Raw genomic sequence first — 12,088 nt, forward strand, 5'->3', positions numbered from 1 at the left:
GCATAATAGCCCATGGGTTGGTTGGGAGAATTAAAACAATATGCAACACATAATAAGACTCAATTTGTATTAGCAGTTGTAGTTCTCTGTGGCTAAGCACATGAGGTGAGGAAGGCAGAGTCAGGACATGAGGTTCAAGTGGCTGGGAGGGACCAGGTAGAATTAAAAGCCTGATGGGCTGTGCTAAAAGCTTGGATATGTACCCTGAGAGGGTAGCCATTATGGATCTTGGATTAGAGAGCCCTGTGGCCAACCACGTCTCACCATTTATAAATTAGGGGTTTATGGAAAATGAGGGCAGAATCCAGAGCATATATATTCTCTGAGAATGTATAGAATTTGCTTACTCAAGACCTGGACAACCTTTAGCTGATTTAATCTTCCCAATGTAGCAAACAGATATCCTTGGGTGAATGCTGTCATATCTGCTCTAAAAATTAGGTTGGAAAGAAAGACAGGGTCCCACAACTTTAGGCCAGATGAATGGATATGTGGTGTGGGTGATGTGACTCAGGTGATGTATCATCTTTTAATTGCTGAGCTCATAAAATGTGTGCTTTGAAAAATTTCCAGGTGATTGTAAAAGGCAGATGTGAAAAGTTATCAGAGCATGCAGCACTTTTCCTTGGCTGGCACTAAAATATACTTTCTCCCATTAATAATACCTTATTAATAATTATTTTACCATTAACACCTTGTTAGTAGTTAAATTACAAGGGAAGTTAAAAAGGGAAAATAAAAATAACTGGCAATCTATCATTTTGGAGTTTAATTTTTCAGCTACATGTATGTTAAATATTGCATGTAGTATTTCATAAAAATGGAGTCATTCTATTTTTACCCTTCTATAGATTTTTTTCACTTAATGCTACGTTGTGAAAACTTTCTTACATTATTCTTCTATATCTTCATTTTTTTAATGGCTGCATAAAGTTTTATCATATCACCCAGCTGTAACAATTTCTTTAACTCTTGGACATTTATGCATATTCTAATACTTTATTGTTATAAAATAGTGTAAAAAATAAACATTCTTGTGGCTGTATCTTTACCCAGGTCCATGATTTTTTCCTCAGGATAATTCATGGCCAGCAGTTCCCAAGCCACAAAAAGGCCCGAGTTAAATACCACCATTGTTTAGGCCTGGGTTCTCCCACAGGCTGCTGCCACCAGGTTCACTCCTGCCCAGGGTGGAATGGAGTCATTTCCCTGAAGGATCAAGAAGTCTGTGTGAATGAGGTTCTCTGCTGTTGTGGGGCCTGAGTACAGGGACCACAGAGGGAGTTTTGAAGGATTCCACTTTAGCACGATCTGGCATCAGAGCCAGGCCGCTTATCACTCATGTATTTCCATTTTAAACCAGCAACTGCTTTTCAATCGTAAATCCTCTAGGGAGAGAATGAGGAAAAAAAAAAAGAAAGTCTTAATCCTTGGTGGTCATGTATCACACTAAAATGTTTCCTTGAATATTCCTTAATATTATCATGTTTTCAACTGAAACTCATGTTTATTCCTTTGGTACAATATACAAAATTAAAGAAATATTTCCTTTCCAAACCAAATGCAAGTACTTGGATATCTGAAGGGAATAACAAATGATCTAAGTGATCCAGACTCTTCCATTAAAATCTTCATACTTCCCTTTGAGGAAAGTATATTTTTCAGTATGTACATTAAAAAAATTATTTACTTATAAATACACATTAGACCTTTAATTGTTGACCAAATTAAAAACAAAACAAGTTTTGGTTTTCTTTGTTATATAAAATAATGCTTGTCAAATAGTTTGTTGTTGTGTGTATGTAGTTAATTCTGACTCATTGACCCTACGGGACAGAGTAGAACTGCCCCATATGGTTTCCTAGGCTGTAAATCTTTACCGGAGCAGATTGTCAGGTCTTTTCTCTCAGGGAGCCACTGGTGGGTTTAAACTGCTGACCTTTATGCTTGTAGCCGAGTGCTGAAGGAACAAGAAAAATGATCTGTAATCCCACCACCAGAGGTAACCATTGAAAACATTTTCCTCTTTATATCCACTTAAATGAAAAAAAAAAAGGGGGGGGGATCAGGTTAATCACTATTTTCTATTTTTCTCTCACCAATAAATCATTAAAAAAATCTTTCAAGGAATTAAGCATTCTTTCATTTAAAAAAGATGCACAATATCCCCTTGTCTTGTTCTTCTAACCAATCCTCTACTTTTGAACATTTAACTTGATTTTTTAAAATTACTGCTCCTATGAGCATCTTTGCAGCTATATTTTGTTTAAACTTCTAATTATTTCTTGAAAAAAATCTCTCCAGGAGGCTTGTACTAATTCATCATGTCACCCGCAGTACATGAGTGTTTTGCAACACCCTTGTCAGAACAAGAAGCCCTGGTGGCGCATTGGTTAAAGCATTCGGCTGCCAACCAAAAGGTCGCCACCAGCCACTCTGCAGAAGAAAGATGTGGTGATCTGTTTCTGTAAAGATTTACAGACTTGGAAACCACAGGGGTAGTTCTACTCGGTCCTATAGGGTCGTCGGAATCTACTTGACGGCAGCCGGTTTGGGTGGGTTTGGTTTGTCAGTACTGGCTATTATTAAAAAATAAACAAAAATCTTTACCAAGTAGCATAACTTTGCTGTTTTAATTTACATCTCTTTGATTATTAAAGAGCTTACACAATTTGGTTTTTTGGAATTGCTATTTTTACTTGCAATTAAAATGAACACTTGTTTGCTAGTTTATTTCCCCAAATGCCATTTCACTGGGCATTCTGATTGGCCATAACTAGAGAAAATATTGCATCAGTAAATAAAACCATCCAATGTTAATTATAGGCAGGAGAGGGAGAGAAGGAAGCTGTATAACTGAAGCCTCTAAACAAAACGGTTCCAAGGTTAGAATCAGGGAATTAGGGTTGCAGTTGAATCCTTGCTTCCTTCTAGTTTATTCCACTGCACTGTCTTGGAGAATTGTCAGTTTCACTGACTTGCTTGTAAGGCTAGCCCTGGAGTGGTGCGGACAACGTTTGAAACACAGGGCTAGGTTTTTCTAGCTTCAGGAAGCAGACAGTTGCGCAAAGCGCAATACTTAGGAAACCAAGCCCTCGGAGGACCACATTAACTTGTGCAGTAACAAGTGCAGGGACGTTCCGTGTCTCAGCTGTTCAATAACGAGGGGGGGGGGGGGGGAAGGACGGTTGCCATGGCGATGCCTTGCCGCACGTGCCGCCAGGGGAGGGCTATGCGGAGGTGGCCTTCTGCAGAGTTAAAGGAAGGTGCGGCGAGTCGCCTGGCCTTGGCGTTGAGAAGTGCCCCAAGTGCGGGGCGATTGGGCCTTGCCTGCGGTACTGACCCGAGGCCGACACGCCCTGGCGGCGCGGCGGGTAGCACTGGGCGCTAGGGGAGGGCAGACCTCCCTAGCACAGAGCAGTCCCGTCCCGCTAGCCGAGTTGCGGGCAGCCATTTTAGCGCAGCTCTGCTTCCTCGCTCCTCCCCGAGCAGGCCTTAGTGAGGTCCAGGTCAGTCCAGGCCCAGCAATGGGGGCTCACTCACGCGCGCTCTCGGTTTTCCCCATTTCCCGCGCACCAGGCGCGGGGTGGGCTTGGTTTTCCGTGGTCGTTTGTTTACTGTTCGGGAGGATCTGGAAATTGAATTCCCAGCAGACTGGGCTGCGATTTCACATCTCGCTCTGTCTGAGGAGAAGGGAGCGGCAGATGTGATTCCAAAGTGAAGGCTGCAGCCTTGGCGCACTTGGCAAGGGCCTTTAATTTCATACATCATTTGCGTTTTGCCGCAGTGATGTTGGAGGGTAAGCAGACACAGAGTTGTCTGGGACCAAGACCGATAATTCACACACGTGTAGGAACACCGAGCAGCTCCTATTCGTGGTGTTTGCACAGTAAAGAGAAAATACTCAGCCCATGTCTCCATTTAACTGCTGCTGTGGGGAGATGCAAAGCAGGGCCTGGCTAACAGTTGGCATTATTAAATTCAGTCACAGTGGCTGCTGTAGTCGTTTCATTTTCCACCTGATGGATGAGCTGACACTGGACTGTGGCATTTTGTTGATCTGCCCTGCGTTTTTGTCTTTGCTACTGCTACATGCGGCACTGGGTACTGGACTGCTACATAGCATACGGTCTAATCCAGAACTGCCCAGATTTTTTGACAACTGAAGTAGTGACTTCTGTAATTGTGAAGTACCAAATTGTGATGTAATCCAATGTTAAATCCTCTTGGGAGCAGGAGGAGCTCAAGTGAAAAATGTAGTTAAAGACAGTGATAATATGATTGGAGGTATGAAAAAGATGACAAAGCAAGCACATTTCTACTGCCTTCAAACTAGGAGTAGAGGTTATTAATAAATTCTCATAGTTACAGAATCTAAGAGGCAAAATAAGGTTAATTGAGATCATTTTGTCTAGCATTGCCTTTTTGCAAACGGAGAAAGATTTGAAGAAGCTAAGTGCATTTCCCAGGGTCACACAGGCGTAGGCGTACAGACCAATTTTCCAGTTTGACTACACTAAGTCAAACGCACATACACGTGTGTGTGTATCACAGCAAAAATGGTTGGGGCTGGAGCATGATTTAGTACACTCTTACATCAGTGGTTCTCAGACTTCTGGTATGAGGACCCCTTCATACTCTTAAAAAGTTATCGAGGACTCCCAAAGAGCTTGTGCTTACGTAGGTTACATCTATGAATATTTACCATACTAGAAACTAAAAAAAAAAAAAGAGATTTTAAAAATCCTTATTAATCCATTTAAAAACAGCAGTAAGAAATATATTTTTAATAATATATATTATAATAATGTATATACTATAATAATATGTAAGTTAAGACATATTTTTATGAAAAATATTTGGGAAAAGAAGGGCATAGATTTACATTTTTGAAAGTTATTTTAATATCTGGCTTATAGTTGGCATCTCGTATCTGCTTCTTCTGCTTCAATATGTTGTTTTGGTTAGCATATAGGAGAAAATATGGCTTCACACATGCATATAATTGAAAAAGAGAGGACCTGGTAGACCTCTTAAAAAGGTCTCTGGAAGTGTTGTGCTGGTAAATGACCAGCTCATGGGGATGAGAATTGGTAGCATTTGCTGATTTCTCTGATTTAAACACTTCCAACATGGTTGATAACATAGAAGAGATGCTCAGTAGCACACTATTTTATAGTAATTCTAACCATACAAATGTAATAGATATAAATAACCTCAAGAACACAAACAGTAAAATATACTGAAATAATTAGAAGTGGTGAGTGTTGAGTATTTATTACTTTTATTTCAGCATAACTTGTATAATTGTAAGTTTTTAAAATTTAATTGTTCTTAATGGTCATGTTTAACAATTGGCTTGCAGAATTCATGGAAGTTTGACAGTTGGCTCTTACTTGATGATAGAAGCCAGCCCTAGTACATCACTGCCCCTAGAAGTCCTCAGAGAACCTTTCCATTGGGAACCACTGTATTAAATCAATTCAATTAACAAAAATTCATTAAACTTTTAGGTGGTGCTAGTGTCTGGACGGTACATAGGTTGAAATTCAGACATAAAATGAGTTTGTTTATGTTGTTAGCCATCATTGAGTTAGCCCCTGACTCATGGCATCCCCATGCAAAACAGAACTAAATGATGTCCTGTTCTGTATCATCCCCATGATTGGTTGTGAATGAGACCCTTGTGATCCATAGCGTTTTCACTGTCTGATTTTCGGGGGGGGGGATCAGAAGTAAATTGCCAGGCCTTTCTTCCTAGTCTTCCTAAGTCTGGAAGTTCCTTCCGAAAGCTGTTCAGCATCATAGCAGCACACAGCTCACCACCGATAGACAGGTAGTGGCTGTACATAAGTTACACTGGCCAGGAATGGAACTCAGGTATCTAGCATGGAAGGCAAAAATTCTACCACTGAACCACCATTACCTCATAGTATCAGTGATAGGGAAAAACAATTAGCAAAATTAATTAGGATATTTTCAAATTAATTATTAACTGGTTTAAATCTCTGGCTTCTTTAATCCATCCCCCGAATTGATAAAGTGTTTGAATTTCCTCTAGAAGAGGAAGATGTTACTATTTTATATTTTGTGGTAGAGCTGTAAGCGAAGTCATTATTTTTATCAGACAGCTGTAATCTGCATGTAAGCCCTCTCTAAAAGTACAATATTATTATCTTTACCAAGAGAAGTATATAAACTACTGTAATTTGTGAATTGAAGCTTCTCTGCTGTAGGCAGCAGTATTTGTTTTGTCTTCAGGGCAACTAAAGTGTCTCTAGATTTGAGGATTCCTACTCAGGGCGAATCCTTGTGATATGTGTTGACATGGTGGAAAATTAGTCATTCAACGAGTATTTATTGCTCATCTTTTTTTTTTTTTTTTGTACTATGTTCTAGAAGCTGGGGAACTTATCACCTTAAGTAGCCACTCGGTGTTTAAAACCAACATTGATCAAGGGTATTTCCCTGAGAATTGGAAATGGGTGTGGGACTAGCATTGCCTTAAGCAGTGTTAGGCCAAAACGTAAGGACACAAGGTCCCTTTTCATTCTATTCCCTAGCTGTGTTACCTGTGAACACACAAACACGTGAACATATTCTTTAGTGATGTTGGATCACATTTGCTTTGGTTGTTGACTTGGAGCATTTGGAATGATTTGGTAATAAATTTTTTTTTTCTTTAGTGTCAGATGTAACAGAAAAGTAATTAAATTACAATAGAGATTTGGCAAGGGTCTTTCCAAAGGTGCCTGTCCTCTGTGGACTAGCAGGTTGTGCCTCTGCCATATGCTGGAATTGCCAGAATATGCTTGCACTTCAGATCTATAGCCTCCGACCAGACGGGGTCTGCTTTGTGTAGCTGGGTGCCATTCATCAAGGCACACCTCTAGAAGAGGGATAGAACGTCAGGCCTAGTTGTCAGCTGTGGAAAAATAGATCTGTGGTGATCAGAAAACCAAACCCCTCAATACGGCACACCTTGCTGTACTTCTTTCTCTCCTTTTCTTATCATCTAGGGTTTTAGAGGAAACCCTGGTGCCATAGTGGTTAAGTTCTAGGCTGCTTACTGAAAGTTCAGCAGTATGAATCCATCAGGCACTCCTTGGAAACTCTATGGGGTAGTTCTACTTTGTCCTATAGGGTCACTATGAGTTGGAGTCGACTGGACGGCAACGTGGTAGGGTTTTAGAAAGAAAGAGCTGGGGATGAGGTAGAAAAAATGAAAACCACTTCATCTGATTTTCTCCGTTTGGTGCGATGAATTCCCTTATTTGCTCTTTGCCCTTGGTTTCGGGAAAATAACCTTAGGGAAATTGCCTAAGTAATCAAGGTGTGTTGACTACGCTTGAGAATTTGTTGGGTGCTGGTCTGGCTAGAGAGCCCACCTGGTAACTGATAATGAGCAAGTGAACTGACAAGTGACAGCCTTGGAACACAGGCGCTTAGGGAGCTTTTCTGCTCTGAGAGCTGTCTCTGTTGGTGAAGGGAGAGATGTGTTCTCCTTGAGAAGACTGAAGCTCCGCTTTGGGGGAAACTTCCAGACTTTGCTTGTGTCTTCTTCCTGATGCTGAATTCCTTTTACCCCTAAATTGTATCTATTTACTCCTGGGTTGTATCCTTTTACCTTAATAAACCACATAACCATAAGTGTAGTCTATGAGGTCTGTGAGACCTTACAGTGAGTTACTGAACCCAGCAAAGAACCAGAGTGATGGTGGGGGCAGGGGTGCAGAAGGTGCCAGAGATAGTGGAAAAGTGGGAGAGTAGAGATCGAATTAACCTCTACCTTTTGGTGACTGAACTCCTGGTGGTCTTAATTCAAGAACATGGTCTTGATTTTGCACACGTTGCCCTAGTGGTTATGGATGGGAGCTCCAGGGCTCAGGTCCTCAGCTGTCTGAATAGCTCTGTGACACTGATTAACTCTACAAGAAGTTGGACTAAATGGCTTTAAAGTCCCCTCTAGTTCTAGAATACTTCCAAGTCAAACATAAGATGCTATAAAAGTTCATAAAGATTAAAAATTTCTTGATATTAAAGCTAGAAGTTGCTGTGACGAGATCACCACCAAACCCTCACTGCAGAGGCAGTTTGTTGGAGTAATTTAATTAGACCTTTGAAATTGGACAGGACTGAATTTGAATCCCAGCTCAGCTACTTGTTATGTAAACTTGGGCATATAACTTAACCTCTTTAAGACTCAGTTTCTTCATCTTTAGAATGGGAATTTAATAGTGCAGCCAAATAGTTATTGAGCACTCCTAGTATGTGATAATCACTCTTTTAGGTGCAGATACATCATGAACAAGAACAATCTAGATGGATAACCATCTAATGAGCTAGGTAATAAACAACTATTTAAAAATACAGGATGTAAGCTGATGACAATTGCTATAAAGCATTGGTTCTTTATATATACATATATATATATATATATTTGCCTTGAGAATTTTTTACTATCTTAAATTATAGGAGACTCCAAAGGGATTTTATTTATGTGGGTCATATGTAGTAATATTTATCATATTATAGAAACAAAAACAGAGAAATTTAAAATTATTCATCTAAAACTAACAATTAACTCATTACATATTAATATAAAACATTTTTATGAAAAATAACTTTTTTCCAAATTAAAAAAAGTGAAAGTCATTGTTTTACATTTTTGGCAAATCACTTTAATGTGTAGCTTACCTCATTTTTGACTCAAATAAGGCTTGCCTTTTATTTGCCAACCACGCCCTCCCTTCTGCAGGTATTTTGGTAAGGGCGCTATGTTAATTTTTTTAGCAGTCCCTATAAAAATACCGGGGTGGGGGCGGGGCACGGTTGGCAACCAAAGGTAGAAGGCGCACATTATTTGTGTAAAAATACGGTAATAGAAGACAGCTGTATTCTGGATTCACATATCTGCTTCTGTATTCAATCTGTTGTGATACGAATGTTGTGGTTGGAAGTACATGAAGAATAGGCAGCCTCACATAGGGGACTAACTGGAAAAGGGAGAATGAATATAACAGCATTTTCCAATAATTGTAGCTCTTCTTTGACACTATACCAAAGCCTGAGAAGTGGTAGTTTTAAATGTTAATTACAATGTGGAATTTAGAATCATATCAATGAATTTTTCATAATCTGCCATATTAAAAGTCATCAGTCCATCTTGAATTTTGAAAGGGTCTTTTATACACTCACAATTTTATAACACATTCATTTGAAAAATATTGGGTCACTGAGTTATACACATCTTCCAAATACTGACATATTTCATTAAATAATGTTTAAAAAAATGATACTTGTTAGTATCATCACTGATCTCATCTGAAAAGTCTTTAGATATTGGGAAGCTTTCAAGCTTATGGTGACACATTACAAAAAAATTTTAACTCTGATTTTTGCTGGAAGGCTTGAGTTTTATCACTAGCACAAATACTGTCAGTTGTTTTCCTTGAAGTGATAGGCTCACTTTGTTCATTTTTGAGGAAATGTCTGCCAAATACCCAAGTTTGCCATTTGTTCTTTTGACTAAAAATACTGTTCCAAAAAAAAAAAAAAGTCTAGTTAAGTTCTCAGCTCCATCACACGAATGCTTTTTCTAGAGATATTGTACTTTGGTGCACAGCAAAGTGATTTGTGTGTACTTCCCATTTCAACACATAGATAATTGAAAAGAGTGAACTCGAAGGCTGAGATTTAATAAAATTAACACATTTTACTACTTCATCAAGGATATTCTTAAATGTCCTTTTTTTCTTTATTTTTTGTTTTTGTTTCCCTGTGATTGCATGGTTGTAAAGAATGCATAGCGGTGAAGAACTTGTACAGTTTGGTGCTAATGATTCATGGGATGGCTTCAATGATCTTATCTATCATTGCCCACTTGGTTTAGCATTGTGGAGGTCATTGGTGGCTTCGTATGGTATTGGTACTGAAGCTTAATTTCAATGATTAAGGATGAAAAAAAGATACTTGTAGCCTATCTTGAGAGACTGGGTGGTTTTCCCTACATTTTGTTGTGACAATTTTCAAATACACAGCAAAGCGGAAAGGTTTTTACAGTGAATCCCTGTATACTCATCACTGAGACTCTGCCGTTAACATTTTTCCATATTTGCTTTATCATGTATCTATCTACTCATCCACTTCTCTATCCATACATCAATGAATCTCACTTTTCAAAGTTCTTAAAAGTAAATTGCAGACATCAGTGAACTTCTTAAATACATCAGCATGTACATCATTGGACAGAGTTCAACATTTGCTTACAGATTTTTTCCTTTGATATAAAATTTGCATACATAAAATGCACAAACCATAAATGTACAATCATTAACCTTTGCCAAATGTAGACGCTTGTGTAACTCAAACACTTATCAGTGTATAGAACATTAGCATTACTCCCAGAAAGTTCCCTCATGCTCCTTCCCAATTGCTCCACCCCTACCCCCTTAGGCAACTTCTGTTCTGATTTTATCCCTCCATAAATCAATGTTGCCTGCGGTAGAGCTTAATGTAAGTGGAATCATACAGTATAGGCTTTTCTGTAAAGTTTTGTTCACTCACCATAGTATATTTGAGATTCATTTATGTTGTTACACATATGTTGCTGAATAGTATTCCATTAATGAATTTGCCATCATTTGTTTATTCAGTCTCCTACTGATGGACACCTGAGAGTTATGAACTATCACTAGAAAGGCATTTTGTGAACGTAAGTTTTTATTTATCTTGGGTAAATATCTAGGAGTGGAGTTGCTGGGTCATAGTATAAATGTATGCTGAATTTTATAAGAAACTGTCAGATCTTTTTTCTAAAGTTTTTGTACCATTTTACATTCCACCAACAATGTATGAGAGTTACAATTGGATTACATTTGATGTGATGTTCTTGTCAACATTTAGTATGGTCAGTCCTTTTGATTTTGGCCATTTTTGTAGGTTGCTAGTAATATCTTATTGTGGTTTAATTTGCACTTTCCTGGTGACCAACTCCTTCCTGTACCTATTGGCCATTTGTACACCCTTCCCTGCTTTATGTCTGTTCAAAATCCCTACCTATTCCTTAACTATGTTGCTTGTGTCCACACTGCTGGATGACAGGAGTTCTTCTTATCCTGGCTATTATCCCGTTACTAGACATATCTTAAAAAAAGCCCTTTCCCAGGTGTGACTGGCTTTTATCAATACATCATTTGAGTGCTGACAAAGTCACTGTCTTTTTAGGGGATCATCATTTAACAAGGATATACAGTAAAACCTGTGAAAGCCAGAACCTGTGTCAGGCAGAAACCTGTCAGAGAAAGAAAACCCAAATATTTTCCACTAATAGAGAGCGATAGAAAAGTAGTAAGACTGCATGCTGTCAAAGGCAGAAAACTTGTGAGACTCAAAAAAACATGGCAGTCCCATCAAGTTCCACCTCTCACAGGTTTCACTGTATGAAAAATTGGAAAATAAGATTGTAGAACACTTTTCAAAAGCATTAGCTCCTTTCCCCTAAATTCTAGAGTAGTTTTATGGTGCAAGGTGAGTTATATTACAGTGTGCAGTCCTGTAGATATTTTATTGGGCCCACATTCGCAGAACACATCATTTCTCAGTTGCCGTTAAATTGACATTTTTTCCTTAGTCAGGTCAAAAGTATAGTCTGTTATTTTGCTGTCACTTTTTTATGAGCTGCATTTTCTTACGTAAAATATTCCAATCACTTGTTTATTGCTTCTATTTCCTATTTCTGCAGCAGCACAGAAACTTCCAGCCAAAAACTGTGAGAGAATTATTAGTTCCAAAGGAAGTGCCAGAAATGCCACTATATATACATTGCAAGGAATAACAATTCTGTCTTTCACTGTTAACCTTGATCATAGCTGCCTTACTCTAGTAGTGACAATACACCGTTGAAAAATAATTCCATTTCTCTGTGTTAGAAATATAAAGAGAGCTCTTTCTTTATTCTCTTAATTAGTTTTATAGATATATTTTTCCTTTCACTTCTCTTTCCTAGCTAGAGAACATAGGTCTGTTTGCGAAAACTATATTTGCTCATCTTACACATTTGGAACCTTTATGAAGTGAGTGAGTTCAG

General features: G+C 38.6%; 1 long non-coding RNA gene across 1 annotated transcript in view; it reads left to right on the forward strand.

Annotated features, from left to right (window-relative positions):
* The first annotated feature begins 3,277 nt into the window (after positions 1-3,277).
* Positions 3,278-12,088, forward strand: part of LOC126079614 (uncharacterized) — an 84,736-nt gene continuing 75,925 nt past the window's right edge. The window contains exon 1 of the long non-coding RNA XR_007518223.1: positions 3,278-3,509. This is a non-coding gene — a long non-coding RNA (uncharacterized LOC126079614). The remainder of the gene's footprint in view (positions 3,510-12,088) is intronic.

This window comes from Elephas maximus, chromosome 7, assembly GCF_024166365.1.
Source record: "Elephas maximus indicus isolate mEleMax1 chromosome 7, mEleMax1 primary haplotype, whole genome shotgun sequence".
Taxonomy (NCBI): domain Eukaryota; kingdom Metazoa; phylum Chordata; class Mammalia; order Proboscidea; family Elephantidae; genus Elephas; species Elephas maximus.